We start from the raw sequence: 15,680 nt of genomic DNA, 5'->3' as shown, positions 1-15,680 counted from the left end.
GACCCAGGTCTTGGGGCTGTGACGTTCTCGAGTATTCCTGCTCCTTCCTCGGGGTAATGCTGGGCCGACACAAGGTCCAACCCCACCCCCGGGGGCCTCCGTCCACACTCTTGTTCCCGTTCCCCTGCGTGTGAAGGCTTTTGTTCCTCTGAGACGATCCAGAGGACGAGCCTGGCAGTGTTTCGGCAGGGACTTCTGTTCCCTCCCAGGGCCCAGCTGGGTCAAAGGGTAAGTTGTCTTAGGCGTCTGCCCAGTCTTCCCTGTGCCTTCCTAGAGTGTGACCCCTGACACACACACACACACACACACACACACACGCACACACACACACACGCACACACGTCTGACGCTCCCAGGGACTTCACACGCCCATCTGGCCTTCAGGAATTCATTCAGAATTGATCTTCTTTGGGGCTTACATGGAGTTGGCACCATCTTTCTTTGCAAGCACTTGTCTCTCCCCATATTTCAGGGTACTTGTTTGCCCTCCGATCTCAGTTCTCTCATGGGTTCAAGGAAAGTCATTAATTTCCAGTGCATCAGCTTCCTTTCTTGTTATTAAGGTAGCAAATGATAGCTTTTTAGCTCTTTTCATTTCCAAGCTGAAATCAGACATCTTTTTATACCAAGAGGCAATCTGACCCATCCCACATATTTCTCATAAAAACAGTGAGTACGTATAGGGTAAAGAGCCTACAGTTTTTAAAAGAAAAAAAAAAACCCACCAGTTTCCACTTCCTGCCATGAAATTAATTAACCAGAGGTGTGACTTCAACCAAGAGCAATGGACCGGGAAGAGTCACTACTCCAAAAGGCTCAAAGGATATAACGACATGAAAACGATCTGAAAAGTAGAAAGAAGACAAGGGATAAATGCAAAGTATTAGGTAATATTTTATTCTTTAGTTGAAGGTGGTATGGTTAAAAATCAAGAAGATGTCTTATGTGGGGGGAGGAGGTGTCTTATGTGGGGGACTCAGATAAGCTCAGCAACATTCAATGAGCACCTACAATACACCCAAAGCTGTCCTAGTCTCTGAGAAACGACTAGGATACAATCTGCCCTCAAGGAGTTTTTAGTCCAGCAGAGAAGATTAGTATGTGTTTAATTTGACTCAATCATTTAATTATAAATATCTGAAACTAACACCTGTCCACTTCAGTTTTAGAAGAAAACTGATTAACGCAATATACACACATGAAAATAATTTTTTACAATTAAATTATTCCACACTAGGACACTATTTTAAATTAGAAGAAAACGGCAACCGATTTTCTCTCAAAATATTAACCTAATTACAACTTTGTTTAATAGATAAAGTTCCTTTTACAACTAAAGGATATTTTACTTTTAAACAATTCTACCTCAGATATTGCAGGAGCTGGCTTTAAAGAGCTAAAACTTGTCATCACCAGGAAAACTACATTAATAATACTTTATTTTTAAACAGACACAACATTCTTATATACGACTTAAGTAGCTCCTTCAATGATTTACTCTTTTTTCCAATAGGTCATTTATAATTGAAGGGTTCTCAAGCTGGACAGTTAGTCGCAGAAACATGTGCTCGCAGTTGAGACAGAAATGGCAAATGGCTACATTCTTAAGATCATGTAATTGAGTGAAATAGGGAATTCAATACCTCAGCAGATGACAAGTTCAAGGATGATCCTGTTTTAGCAAAAGCTAAGTTGGAACACATGAAACCATCTGATTTTGAGTTTTCATGTGAATCATTTTGGAGCATGAGGATTAATGAATGTATGAGAATGTGTCCTTGGATTAGAATGCATTCCTACAGGATGAGAATAAGAAATATGAGAAATATTAAAAACAAAACAAATACAGTATTATTAATTTCTTACTATGTGACTAAAAGACTTGAAGCAAAGGATTTGTGTGATTTCATTGGTGGGTTACTTTCTCACAATGCACCTGCACGCAAAAGACAACTGTAAGCAGTGTGATCCTGTTTGGAGTTAGAAATATTCACAAGCTACCGCCAAACTTGGCTCAGTGTTCTTTGTTCACGGCTAGGTTTGTCTTCTGGAACTAATAAGATTAAAAATTCAAATCTGCTTATGTTTTGGGCTAAGGAGTAGAATTATCTAAAAACAGGTATATGTATCTAGATATATAAAATTACAATTTGAGAGCATTTTGGGTAGTTAAAAATATTTAAATCAATTGTGTAATTTAAAACTCAATTGGTATATGAAAAAACTTTATCTTCAGTTTATGTGAATTATTTCATTAAACTTAACAATAGATAATGAACTAATTACTTAATATAAGTAATTCAGACCCTGCTTTTTTTTTTTTTTAATAACAAGGGCAAGTCAAAGGTCTCAGCAAATTGTGAACTTCGCCATAATTCGAGGTCAATCTTAACAAGGGTACCAGCTGTTCTATTAGATAATATCTTGGATAGAGTCATTCCTGAATGAAAAATTTCACACTCTGTAATAATAATGCATCACTACATAAATGGAAAAAAAAAAAAAGATGATATCTGAGATAGTCCGGAAATCAATTCTTTTCCATGACCTAATTTATCTTCTAAGCCAGGAAAGAATTAGCATTTTGCTGAATTCCATGCCTTTGCAACAGTTTAGAAATTAACAGTATGATATTAGTACAATGAGAACATATTCAAAGTGCAAAAGCAGTTTATGCACTGTGATCTTACCTCCCACTTTAAGGAGAAATAAAAATGAACGAACAGCTACTTTTAACTTTCAGACCTGTTTGACAATAACTTGGAAAAATTAGGGAGCTCGGACAATGAACAAATTGATACTGGAATTGTTTCTTGTTCCTTCTTCTAAAGGTCATTCTTTCATCTTCCAAACACCTATCAGTTGGTAACGAGAGGAAAGAAAGAATACTCTTGCCCATGACCGAAACACATGTAACTGTTAATAAACTTATTCTGACGGCTGCAGCTCTTGTGGTGCCATGAGGGTTCACGAATATATTTTACTTGTGCAGCCAAAACATGCTTATCAGTTAAAATGGTTAGCTATATAAATGAGAGGCTATTTTTACGTTTTCCTTTTATATTGCAGATTTTCCTTTTAGATGACAAAAAGTCATGCAATAGTTTGCTAAATTTCCTTTGCCCAAGTCATCATGATTGCTGGGAACTGAGTAGCAGTGTTGAAGATTTGCTAATAGTAAATCATGTCTTTATTCCAACTGTGGCTTTACGATGACTTGAATTATGCCAGGATTCTGTTCGAGACAACTCGAAATCAAACATGAGCATATTAATTTCTTGCAACCAAGACATCTCATACCACAATGTGATACGCATGGCTGCTACACAGTAATTGGCGAGCAACATTTTTTAAGCAGAGAGCAGTTAGTGTTCTTTTTCGAGGCAGATGTTTTCCAGACTTGCTATTGTCACTCATTAAGAAAGTAAGAAGTCTGTGAGTTATGATACTGTGAGGTACGATACAGTATAAGCCATCGCAGCCATAAAACACTACCAATTTTCTTAGCTAATTCTTTCCTTTGCTTGCTTTAATTGGTTCAGTATGACTCTTTTTCTGTTAGTGAAGAAATACTTATTTTATCTGTGTGACAAAACATACCCAAACAGGGAAAAAAGGTAGGCAGTGGAAATGTTGATAAAGTGGAAAAGGGGTAGGTATTTTAGTTAACATGACTCATGATACATTCAAAAATTGTGTTGCTTTATAGTAATTATGTAGGGAAATTATTTTGTGTACTTTATGAGACTTATTTAGCACATATACTTGAATTTGAGGAACAATGTGTATAATCTGGAGGAATTCAAAGCGCTGTATAAATATTACCCAACAAACATTTCCGTGAGAGAACAGAGGTCTATGCTGTGTCTACAGTTTACCGGCGTGAACACAGTTCGATCGGCTTGAGAGTGACAATCAAGCACTTAATGAGGCAGAACAATGAGGTAGGACAGAACCTGGATTTTCTTTCCCTCCTAGAATTTGAGTTTAATGCCTGAATTATCAGAAAAATAATGTGGTAATAAACCAATAGGTGACCGTAATTTTCAACCTCATAAATACCTTCTTGGGCCTGTATTTACCTAAGCTGATCTCAAAATTTTAAGTTAGGTAGACGAGATACATAATACCTTGTTTAATACAACCCAGTGTGGCCCTGTTGACATTACTGTCAATTTTTAAAATAATTATAATATCATCTTTCTTACTTTCATTTCTTCCAGATATTTCAGTCAAATATCTTCATTAAAAAATAGAGATTTTCAATAGCTGCTACTAATAAACACACATATCTTTTTTTCTTTGAATTTATTGAATCTATAGGGGTCATCTGTGGTGAGAGGTTTCTATTTTCCCACAGCAGTGAAGCATGATATCTGTGCAGGGCTCCCAGCTGGCTCGCAGCTCAAAACAGAATTTACAAACCCACATTCCAGATTGCCTCACTCCTGCAACATGAGATGACTGAAGGAACTAAAAATACGAATATCTTAAGAGAATTGGTGCAAACGAAATCATGACTATTTTACAAAACTTAGGATGTGAACCCTTTCGAAGGCACTGTTTTCCTCAAACAACTGAAAAATGATGGCAAAGCCCATATACTACTCATGACACTCCAGCAGTTGTATGCAAAACACTGAACAAAATATTAAGTCTTTTGGTACAGAAGATTCATAGTTCATTGACCGTACCTCCTGCACATAACTTTCAGCAATAGCAGTTAGGAATTTATACACTGGGTGCAAATCCACAGGCTCAGCTGTGGGTATAATAGTAATGGATCCCAGAGTTTAGTAATTTCAAGCATGAGTATTATGCAGGTCTCTTCTCTTTTCCCATTATGCTAGAACCATAAAATTTATTTCCATCCCAGGCAGCCAGCATGTACAGTCCATTGATTATGATTATAAAGACGTAAAGGGAGACGGAGATTGTAGCTCAAGACTAAGGGACGTCACAAACGTGGAACAACTTTTTTGTACTGACATCCATACCACGGGAATTCTGAGGCTGGCAGGGGATCCCAGATATCATAAATGACATTTCTATTCAGAAGAATTGCTAATGCCCTTCAATGAGAGCCTGTGGCTGAACCGTATTCAGCCCTCAGTCTAGTTTGTGGCAAGGACAATGGTGAGCTGAGAAACCCCATGTTGAAACAGAACTGGAATCCTGCAGAAAGATACTGAATTTATTACCTTTTGACAGCACTGTTCTTCTACAAAATAAATTATTCTGGCCCCAAGCTGATTGATATTATCTGCAACAATCTACAATAATACTAACTCTAGAACCAAGAAGAGGCAGCTACAGCTCATGAATTAGCTTTGACCATCTCGAATACCTCCAAAGAACAAGAGTTAAGAGATGGAGATAAAATCTCAACATAATAATCCACCACAGTCGAGAGAGACTCCACTCTTGGCATAAATAGAACTGATATCATCAACAGATAAATCTCCCCAAAGAAATCAAACTACAACTTACTGAGTGATTACTATGCACCAGGCATTGCCCTAAGGCATTTCACACGTTATTTCACTTAATTTTCAAGTCTATGAGAGAGGTTTTCTTATCTTCTATTCTATGAATGAAGGCTAAGTGGACACAGCTAGGGGGTGAGGAAGTCCTTCTTAGACAGGTTTATCTAGGCCCAAAGCTCAAGTTCTTCCCACTGCTAACCCATCCCATGGTAGATTAAAGATGGCCACAAATACCTTGCTACTCTTCCCATTGAAAGATGAAGTCTAACTGTTTAATTCTTTTCCCCCTTGAATCTGGGTTGGCCTTAGTAACTTGCTTGACCATTAGAATGAGGTAAAAGTAACATCCTTGGATTTCTAAGTCTAGGTTATAAGAAGTCTTGCAGCTTACATCCAGGACCTCCTGGAATACCCACTCGTGAAGTCCTGAGCCAGCATAAAAGAACATGTAAAGAAGCCCCAAGAATAGTGGGAAGGCCCCCAGCTGAACCAGCCTTGCAGCCATCCCCACCGAGATGCCTGGCATAAGCCATCTTGGACTGTCCGGACCAGGACAGCCATCAGCTGAACATCTCCAAGTGACCACAGTGGATGCCATCTGGAGAAGAAAAATCATCCAGCTGATCCCATACTCTGAACCTAAAGACAGTCTTGGACAAAAACACAGGCTAATATTATAGAAAAATAGAACATTCTCCTGACCTTTGATACACAGAATATGATCTTTTGTTTCATTACACAGATTAGGACATGCTTGGGCGAGTAAAGAAGAGAAGCGGGGTTGAGGAAAAAAGAGAAAATGTCACTCACATGAAACATGTTTGAGAGACACCAAAGAGGAAGTGCGTTCGTCAGGATTTTTTTGACTTCAGGTTATAGAAAACTTACGAAATTGTTTTAAACAAAAACAAAGAAAAATACGTATTGGCTCATATATTTGAAAATTGTAGGATGCCGACTGTGAACACGGCTGATTAAAATGCTCAAAAATATGTTTCTTTCCATCTTTCGGCTTCGTTTTGCTCTGGGCTGGTTTCATTCTCAAGCCAACGCCCTCCTCACGATGGCAAGCAGATCAAGGTTTAAATCGCACCATCTCAGCTGCAAACCCTCTGCCAAGGGGAATTTTCCTTTACAAGACGTCCCTTTCGTCTGGATTGGGTCACACGCCCCTCCTTCCCTGAACCAGTTTCTGGAGTCAGGAAATAAAAGGTTCTGGCTGTCCAGGTCTGAGTCAGCAGACCACCCAATCACCCCACATTGACCATGTGGTCTGGAAGTGCCAGTGCCCGCATGGAACCCTGGGTACTGTTTCCACCATCGGGAATGGACGGTAAGTACTGCAGAGAGGAAAACGCACCTTCGAAGGGCAGGGGGACAAAAATACCTATTTCTTTACGCAACTAAACTCATGCTAATAACGTGATTTTATCTGGCTTATCTAAATCATAGCTATATTTCTACATTTGAAGACAATGGCTTTTACCAAAACCTTGACCTTCATCTCTCCCGCATCCACTTTGCCCCCTGCTGTGTGAGCTCGATCCCTGCTCCCCAGAGGACCCTGTGGCCTTAATGCTGCTCTCTGATGGCCCAGGCCCCCGCCGAAGTCCCACCCTCCTGGGGGTGTCCTGTTTTCTTGACCTAATCTTTCTGAGAGCTAGACGACCGACATCAACTAGTTGAGCCAGGCACCACCAACCTGCTGTTGTCCCCACCTTCCTGGAAAATGAGGGGACTGTTTAAGTGACCTTCAATGTAGCTTATCTAGCCAATTTCCTCAGACTTTTCACTGAAGCAAACCCTCTAAAACCAAAGCCATCCATCTGTCTACCTCATCGTCATGGCTGGGTGACAGCAGGGGACTCTTGCTCTCCCCCACAAACCCACAGACGGGACTTCCCATCTCTTCCTCACTCTGAGGGTGATGAGGTCAACACTCCCAGTCTCCTCCTCCCTTGACGGTCCCTCCCCACAGGAAGGAGAGGCGCTGATCTGTTCAGTAGGAGCCTGACTTCCACTAGCGCCTGTGTCCCTGCTCAAGATCACGAGTCACCGTGGCATGACCTTGAGTCCTCTTTAATGGTCCTGTGCCCGTGCACTGAGATCCCTCTCCTACTCTGGTGCGAGCCATGGCACTTCCTGTCTCTGAGTCCGAACCCACTATGGGAGGGCCTGCTCCACTCAGTGGGGAGGCTCGCCATTCTCTCCGTGCTCCTCCTGCCCTCCGGAAGCTCCCCTTAAACTTGCAATAGGCGGACTCTCGAAGGCTGCAGAGCAGGCTCAGCTCTCTGCAGATACAGAGGTTCTTATCTGGGCTGGGAAGGAGGGCCTCAGGTCTAATCCACATTCTCCAGTCTAGATTTCCCAGAGCCCTGAATTTCATTTGCCACTTGTCTTCCTAAAAAAGATGATACTTTGAACCCCCTACAGGTAAGATTCAGCTCTTATCTGCCTCTAGCAGCCATTTCCAAACAACTTTCACATGAATTCTTAACACTGTATTTTCAAAATACTGCCAGGCAGGGATTATTAATCTCAATTTAAAGCCAAGAAAATGGAGATTTTCAAAAGTTATTAGTCCATGGTCTAGTTAGTGGTAGACTGGGACTAATTCTAGGTCATCAGACACTGGAGAGAGAATCTCAAAATCAGAGGCACATTCTACAGCTTGAAAATATGACTAGAAGAAAAACTTGTCCAGCAGTTACTACCTACTCCTTTCACTCTTTTGGCAAGAAACTGTTACATACACTTAAGAGTTCCAATCTTTATGTCATATGTAGCATATAGGCAAAAAGAATATCATACAGATATCAAAGCATCATACTGTCAGGTGCATGATTTAATTCCTAAGCTGCTGTGACATTGTAACCACGGAGCCTCACAAAAATAACACACTGCAGATGTTTCATCCGTGTAAATCTGAGTGGACATTATGGAGTTGTATGCCCTGGGGACTATGTACAACTGTGCTGCTTCTGTTGTTTCCAAGGACCTTATTGGATAGGATATTGGATAACGGCAGAGATAATGCAAGCCTTAAAGCCTGTCTGACTGAGGCGGTCTATGCACCTGCATCCAGCCGTCCACCAGAGCAGCCGCCCCGGCAGCTGTCAGTGTTCCCATCCTCTCCCACAGAACTGGGAGCATCAAGCCACATGCAGAATATGCCTGCTTATGTGCAAAGAGGAAGCGAGGCGACAGGCAGTAAGCAGGAAAACCTTGGCAATCTTTCTTCCTCCAATACGAAACCAGGAAATACTGAACTCTACAAAGTAAAGTGATGAAATATTTTTTTTAAATGATACCTTGCAAACATTTGATGTAGAGGTGAAATTTTTCAAGAGGAGAATTTCCCCCACAATCTCAATATCTCAAGACAGTATCTGAATATGTTTCTGGATGTTGAGCAAAGCCAATGAACAAAGAACTAACTGATGATCATTCTCTCGTGTGCCTTGTCTCATATTAGAAAGTGGCATGAGCTTACAAAGTTATTTTCACTTAACATTCCTTGGTTTTATAGGTAGTTTTTCTATTTCACTGTGTGTGCAGTGAGAGTAGAGAATGTTGACTATATTGTGTGACATCTGGATCACTTTGTTCTGTGTTCATGGAAAACACAAGGTAAAAATAAAGTCACTTCCACAGTCCATGGTGCACAGGTAGGATCTGGAAGGAACAGGAAAGTCCTGGATTCTGGGAGTTTGTGAGGAAACATTTAATCCCATGCAAGCCCAAAGTAGGTGCTCACCAAGTCCTTGATAAAAGAATAAACTTAAATCAACTGGGTTTATCAAAGAATTTATTGATTAAATATATGCTAAAATGATTATTGGTAGTAGCAAGAAACATGTGCTGGTATGTGAAAGTAATAGGGAGATAAGAATTAAAGAAATTAAATATGGTCCACTTATTTTTATTCACCTAGGAACTATTTTACAAAAGTATTAGAGAACATTAACTTATAATCATCAAAGACACAAACGGTTAAGCCCACCTCTTCCTCTAAGTAGCTTCCCCTCTTGGATGTAGAGGCTGAGCCTTTTAAACACAGCTGTTCCCAGGCTGGACTCTCTCATGGGAATGATTCAGCCCCTGCCATGGAAAGTCTAATCACGGAGAAGCTATTGAGGAAGATGGAGAGGCAAAAATACAAATGCACAGAAGTATGGTTTACACAGGAGGCTGTGGCAGACCAGCAACGTGAAGTAAACTCGCTGAATCCCAGCAACGACTGCTCCTTGGTTCCCCTGCTCTGCTCTGATTCTTGCGCCAGAAGAAGTTGAAAATGTCAGAAAAGATTGAATGAGAATTTCTCAACATATGTGGAACCTGTTAACATTTTCCTTCCCACGTGTGATCAGGTGAATTAGCACTTAATCTATTGTTCTTCTAATTGGATCTCACCATATACATAATGTACATCAATAGTCAGTGGGAAAGGGGAATGTCAGCAAACACGGCAGAGTAAGGATCTCCAAAAATTCTCTTCTGCATAAAAGTAATGTCAAAAAAAGTAGTGTTAACAAAAATTATTTTTAAAAAGCTAAGTCTTGGTAAACAGCGTGTTTTGTGGCATTTTAACTCACCCTGTTCCCGTTCCTCCTATCTAGCTCTACAGTAACCTTGAAAACTGACAGCTCACAATCACAGTGCAAACCAGCAGACTGGCAGCCACTGGAGGGTACAGAAAGGGGTGGTTCTCCTCTAAAGCTTCATTCCAAGAGATCTGCCATTATTGGACAGTTATTTCTGTCAATTCCCCCAAAAGACTCCACTTATAAAGATGTCTTTATTTAACCTGACTTAGAGCCCACCAAGTGCAAAAAGTCTCCCCAGGTATCTTTGTCAAAAACAGTTATAGGCAATTGCTTAATTTTGAAGCTGCCTAGGGTGAAAAATAACAATTGGGGAAAATAACAGGCTAAGCAAAAACTTTAAAGGGAAAAAAACTGAAGCATGAGATTTCCATAGGGGCTTTGACATGCTCTTGGGAACTGAGAAAACCACAAACACATGTAGGTTTGTGCACATTCCCAGAGTTGTGCACATGCTTAGGAAAGACAGGAAAGGCCCTAAACTCTCACCTCTGGCAGCTGCTAATGCTCTGTGCAAGCAGGAGGTGAAGCCTAAGGCACTGTAAACGGTCTGGCTAAGTGCTGGGAGTTCAAAAAGGATAGAAGAGAGAACGAGGAGGAAAGAATATTTAAAGAAAGAGCGGCTGAAACTTTCACACTTTGGAGAAGAGGCTTGAATCTACACCTCCCCCAAATTCAAACTATGGTAGATAAATTCAGATTTCCACACTGACAAAGAAGGAGTCAAGGAAACAGCAAGAAAGCACTGATTCATCACATAAATGGGATTCCCAGTAAGATTAATAGTTAATTTCTTATCAGAAACATTGAAAACCATGAGGCAGTAGGATGACATTCAAATTACTAAAAGAGAATATTCAATATCCAACAAAGCTCTACTTTCCAAAAGTGAAAAGCAAAATAATTCAGTCTCAGATTTTTTTAAAAACTGAGAAAATCTGTCACTAGCTAACCGGTCCTACGAGGTATAGTAAAGTAAGTCCTGCAGTCTGAAAACAAAGGACACTGGACAATAATGTAAATTCTTGAATCCAGATGAAGAAAAAAAGAACACTGGTAAAGGTAACTACGTAGGCGAATATAAAAGATGCTATAAATGTTTTCTGTTGTTGGTAACTCTCCTATGCGATTTAGAAAATGGCTGCATACAGGCGTTTTCTGTACTGATTGGCTTTCAATGCATAAAGGTATAGTTTTAGGAGAATAACAGAACAAAGAAGGGGAACATTCTCCAGATTAGACCCTATGCTAGGTCATAAGAAAAGTCTCAGTAAATTTAAAAGAATTGATAAAATACAACATATTTCTCCAATAATTGATGGATATTTGGGAACTTACAAATATGTGGAAATTAAACAACATGCTCCTAAAAAAATATCAATGAATCAAAGAAGAAATCACACATACAAAAATTAGAATATACTTTGATAAAGAAAATGAGGACACAACAACCCAAAACTTAAGAAATACAACTAAAGGAGTCCTTCGGGAAAATTTATATCTGTTGTATTAGAGTTCTCTAGAGAAACAAAACCAATAGAACATTCATTCATTCATTCATTCATTCATTCATTCATTTTAGGAATTGGCTCACAGGAATACGGAAGCTGAGAAGTACCGCAATCTGCCATCTGCAATATAGAGAACCAGTAAAGTCCGTGGTATAATTCAGTTCTAGTACTAAAGACCCCTCAAAATAGAACAGCTGATGTTCAAGGGCAAGAGAAGATGAATATCTCAACTCAAGCAGAAGGAGTGAATTTGTCCTTTATCCATCCTCTTGTTCTATTCGGACCCTCAGATATTAAATGATGCCCATCTAAATTGTTGAAGGTGATGTTTGTTATGTAGTATACTGATTCAAATGTTAATCTCTTCTGGAGACAGACATCCTCATAGACACATGTTTTCCCAGATAGTTTTCCCAGCTATCTGGGCATCCCTTAGCCCAAATTGATATATAAAATTATCCATTACACTTGTAAGTGCCTATATTAAAAAAGAAAAAAAAAACTACTTCAAATCAATAAACCAACATTTTACCCAAAGAACCGGAGGGGAAAGGCAAACTAAATCAAATGCAAGCAGAAAGAAGAAAACAATAATTGTTGTGGAAATAAATAAAATAGAGAATATATAAATAAAGGATAATCAGAATCGAATTGGGCTCTTTGAAAACGTCAACGAAATTAACAAACCTTTAGCTAAACTGACCAAAAAGAGACAGGACTCGAATTACTAAAATCATGAATTAAAGAAGGGACATAACTATTGAATTTACAAAATTAAAAAAGAAATTATAAAGTGATACTATGAACAATTGTATGACAACAAATTAGATAATCTAGATAAAATGAACTAATTCAGATTAAGACACAAGTACCAAAACTGACTTGAGAAGAGTTTCTGAATAGACTTGTAATTGCATTAGTAATCAAACGACTACTCACAAAGAAAAGTCCATGAATGCACTAGCAAATTATACTAAACATTTAAAGAATAATTAATTCCAATCTTCACAAACTCTTTCAAAAAATAGAAGATGAGGAAATGCTTCCTAACTCATTCTATGATGCCAGTATTACCCTGATAGCAAAAATAAAGACATGACAAGAAAGCCAATATCTCTTATGAATATAGATACAAATATCTTCAATAAAATATTAGCAAACCAAATCTATCAACACATTAAAAGGATTATGCATCATGATCAATTGAGATTATTCCAGGAATGCAAAGTTAGTTTAACACCCAAAAGCCAATTAATATAACACACCATATGAATAGAATAAAGGACAAAACCCACATGATCATCTCAACAGCTTCAGAAAAGCACTTTGCAAAATCTAATACCCATTCTTGGTTAAAACATTAATAACTAGAAATAGAGTTATACTTCCACAATCTGATAAAGGGCATCTATGAAAACCCATAACTAACACTGTACTTTTCCCTTAAGATCAAGAATAAGAGAAAGTTGTACATTCTTGCCCCCTCTATTCAACACTGCACTGGAGTTTTATCTAGGGCAATTAAACAAAAACAAATAATAAAAGGCATCCAAATTGGAAAGGAAGAGGTAGAACTATTTGAACATGATATAATCTTGTATATAGAAAATCCTAATAAATCCACTAAAAATCTATTGGAACTAATAAAGTGGTTCAGAAAGGTTGCAGGGTACAAAATCAATATGCAAAAAAAGAATTTTATGTCTAGACACTAGCAATGAACAATCCAAAAAGAAAATTTAGAAAAATCCATTTACAATTGCATTCAAAAAATTAAATATTTAGGAATAAATTTAACAAGTGAAGTCCAAAAGTTATACCCCAAACACTACAAAGCACTGTTAAAACACAGTAAAGTGCATCTAAATGAATGCACATCCATGTTAATGGATCAGAAGATGTAATATTGTTACAATACTCTCTCAAATTAATCTACATATTCAATGCAATTCCTATTAAAATTCTAGCTGTTTTTTTTTTTGAGAAATTGACAAACTGATCATAAAACTCATATGGAAATTCAAGGCACACGGAATAGCGAAAACAATTTTGAAAAATTCCCAATTTCAAAACATACGTGAAATCTACATTGATCAAAATTTAATGGTTTTGGTGTAAGAATAGACATATAGATCAATAGAATAGAATTGAGAGTCCATAGATACAACCTTAGATTTATGGGCAATTCATTTTTGACAAGGGTACCAAGACAATTCAATAGAGGAGGGAACGATCTTTTCAACAGTGTTGGGACAGTGGATATCCACATGCAAAAAAATCAAGTTGGGTCTCTGTCTCACACCACACACAAAAATTAACTGAAACTCAACCAGAGAGCTAGACATATAAAGCTAAAACTATAAAACTCTCAGGAGAAAACATAGGGATGAATCCTTGTGACCATGCATTAGACAATGATTTCTTAGACATGACATCCAAAGCCTAAGCAAACAAAGTAAAAATAATTAGACTTTGTCAGGATTATAAACTTTTGTGCTTTAAAGGACACTACCAAGTAAAAAGACAACCCATAGAATGGGAGAAAATATTAGCCAATCATATATTTGATTAAGTTCTAATATCCAGAAAAAAAAAGACCAGTTACAATTCAACAATATAAAGACAAAAAATCTAATGGAAAAAAATGGACAAAGGATTTGAATAGACATTTCTTCAAAGAAAATATACAAATGGTGAGCAGGCATATGAAAAACTGCTAGTCACTAGTCATTAGAGAAATGCAAATCAAAACCACAATGAGCCATCATTTCACATCCATCAGGATGACTAATCAAAACAAAGGTCAATAAAAAGTGCTGGTAAGGACGTTGAGAAATCTGAGCCTTTCCACATTGCTTCTGGAAATATAAAATGGTACAGCTGCTTTGGTAAACAATCTTATAAGATTCTCGAAAAGTTAAATATATAGTTACCATATGACTCAGTATTCTACTCTTAGACATACACCCAAGAGACTTTAAAACCAACGTTCATACAAAATCTTGTACATCAATATTCACGGCATCATTATTCATAATAGCCAAAAAGTGGAAACAACTCAAAATATCCATCGATTGATGAATGGACAAAATTTGGTATACACATGCAGTGGAATATCATTCAGCCATATAAAAATAAAGTACCAATATATACTAAAACACATATAAACTTTGAAAAATCCTACACTTAGTGAAGGAAACCAGGCACAAAAGCTCTGTGGCTTATTATATGGATGGATTATAAACAGAATTAGGTGATTGCATTTATATAATAATATCCAGAATAGGCAAATATAGAGAGACAGATACGTAGTTTCCAGGAGCTGTGGTGGGGTGGTTCTCAGGAGGCAGGGAGTGACCACTAATTGTTATCAGGTTTCGGTTTGGATGATAAAAATGTTTGGGAAATACCTAATGGTAAAGGTTGCACAACCTTGTGAATATAGCGAAACCCACTGAAGTACATATTTGTAAAGGGTGAATTTTATAACATAAGAATTATATTCCTATTAAAAGAAAAGATTCAGTGGTTATATTCGCCCAAGCAATATGAAAGAAAAGATTGTAACTAAAATTAATATTTTTCAGACCAAGTACCACAATAATATTAAAAGAAAATATGAAAAGTCAATGTGTTGATATTTTATAGTTACTTGGGGAATTTTCCTCCTTGGCTAGACAAATTTTTCCATGACTTCTAAAATGAAAACTAAATTTCAAGAACTATGAGATTCACTGTCCTCTTGCAATTTAAATATTCCCAATTTAGGCACAGCGTGCCTAACATTACACATTATCCTGCTTACTAAATTCTCTAGGATTTAACATTCTTCATCCAAGAGTATTTTCTGCAGGGTAGGCCAAAAGGCTGGAGGCAGAGGGAGAGCTGGAGTCCAAATCTGAAGTCATTCTCTTGGCAAAATTTCCTCTTCTTCTGGGGAAGTCAGTCATTTTCCAAAAAGACTGGTGACTGATCGGATGAGGCCCACTCACATTATGGAGGATTATCTGTTATACTCAAAGCCTACTGACTTAAATGTGAAGCTCATCTTAAAAAAAAAATACCTTCATAAAAACATC

The 15,680-nt window shown here is 38.0% G+C and overlaps 1 long non-coding RNA gene across 5 annotated transcripts in view; it reads right to left on the bottom strand.

Moving 5' to 3' along the window:
- LOC120585485 (uncharacterized) overlaps positions 1 to 15,680 on the bottom strand; it is a 124,515-nt gene that overhangs the window by 98,556 nt on the left and 10,279 nt on the right. The window contains exons 5-6 of one of the 5 annotated variants that reach the window (XR_005648343.1): positions 1,644 to 1,796; positions 721 to 844 (exon numbers count right to left, since the gene is read on the bottom strand). The exons of 3 other annotated variants lie outside the window; for them this stretch is intronic. This is a non-coding gene — a long non-coding RNA (uncharacterized LOC120585485). Of the gene's footprint in view, positions 1 to 720; positions 845 to 888; positions 1,797 to 15,680 lie in introns of those variants that run through there. One more of the 5 variants, XR_005648342.1, reaches the window with a different exon arrangement.

Source organism: Pteropus medius, unplaced genomic scaffold (genome assembly GCF_902729225.1).
Source record: "Pteropus medius unplaced genomic scaffold, Ma_sr-lr_union100, whole genome shotgun sequence".
In the NCBI taxonomy this organism is placed as follows: domain Eukaryota; kingdom Metazoa; phylum Chordata; class Mammalia; order Chiroptera; family Pteropodidae; genus Pteropus; species Pteropus medius.
The sequence above is the reverse complement of the archived record's forward strand: the minus strand, read 5'-3'. Positions and strand labels throughout refer to the sequence as shown.